Source organism: Cyprinodon variegatus, unplaced genomic scaffold, assembly GCF_000732505.1.
Source record: "Cyprinodon variegatus isolate N-32 unplaced genomic scaffold, C_variegatus-1.0 Scaffold1810, whole genome shotgun sequence".
Taxonomy (NCBI): Eukaryota; Metazoa; Chordata; class Actinopteri; order Cyprinodontiformes; family Cyprinodontidae; genus Cyprinodon; species Cyprinodon variegatus.
Window position 1 is genome coordinate 69870 of NW_015152263.1, and position 1187 is coordinate 71056.

Below are 1187 nucleotides of genomic sequence, written 5' to 3' on the forward strand. Positions count from 1 at the left end.
ATTCGGAAACACTTGTACAAGTGCAAAGACAAAACTGCAATTCTAAACCTTCATATCGTTACACCCAGAGGGCAAATACTTCCTTCTTTGGCATTTTGCAATTCTCTACGCTCTAAAACTGTGAATTGCAAAAGCTCTTCTTATCAGGTGGTTTAACATGACGTTAAGCCCAGGAGGTAAAAAATTTTAACTGATTTTTTAAAGAGGAGCAGGTGGGGCCTCGGTTCCTTATAACTGACAAACTCCTCGGTAGTGCAAAAATGTTTTCATTTTCAGTTTGCAGTTTTTCATGTGCCGCTTCTTGAGTAGGCGTTTGGGCAAAGTCTGTCTGCATAAAAAGGCACAGATTCCACAATCAGATCATCTGACAGAGCTGGAACGCCTGCCTGCAGAGCTTCTCCTACTCCAACAGACGGTAAGACGGGACGTTTTCCTCTCATCCACTTTAAAGCAGCCTCTCCAATCTCAGGCTCTACTTTACAGCAGCTTCAACATCTAAATATGAAGCCGCACAGATTTCTGCTCATTTAGAGCTTCTGTACCTTCATGTAGATTGTATACCTTTTTCTAAAAATCTACATAAACAAATGACAAATAGCTTTTAATACAAATGTCAAAAGCTGTTTGAAATAGTTAACTCTGACATCTATGCAATCACTGCCAACAGGTGTATTAAAATATTTTTTGTTTTAAAAACAGAATGTTGCAGGTACACATAAAAAGGACAAAAGGTAAAACAACTAATAAATCAACCAGCTGACATCTCATTGGTGAAGAAGGTTAAAGGGGCCAAAATGAAAAAAATAAATAAATCTGTGATAAAATAAAGATAAATGCACCATGATTACATTTACAATGAAATTAGGAAATATGAAATCAAATATTTAATAAACTATTAATTTATTTATAACATTCGTCAAACAGTTAAATGTGCCATTAAATAATGAAATGTAAAATGATAAAAGGTGTGTAATTATATTATAAGATAAACCTTTCAAAGTTTGAAATCACTTAGATTTCATTTTTTAAAACAAAATAATCAGATGTCATCTTTTCGATCTGTATTTATCTATTTCATGAGGAAAAAAGTGACAATTTTTTTTACTGTCAGCCTTACCCAAACTCAGTGGGCGGGGCCAGGGTCATTTCTATAGAGACATCTAGCTGGCTGAAGAAAACTCGTTCCT

The 1187-nt window shown here is 34.9% G+C and overlaps 1 long non-coding RNA gene across 1 annotated transcript in view; it reads left to right on the plus strand.

Moving 5' to 3' along the window:
- Window positions 1-214: 214 nt before the first annotated feature.
- LOC107104588 overlaps window positions 215-1187 on the plus strand; it is a 5061-nt gene continuing 4088 nt past the window's right edge. The window contains exon 1 of the long non-coding RNA XR_001482269.1: window positions 215-415. This is a non-coding gene — a long non-coding RNA (uncharacterized LOC107104588). The remainder of the gene's footprint in view (window positions 416-1187) is intronic.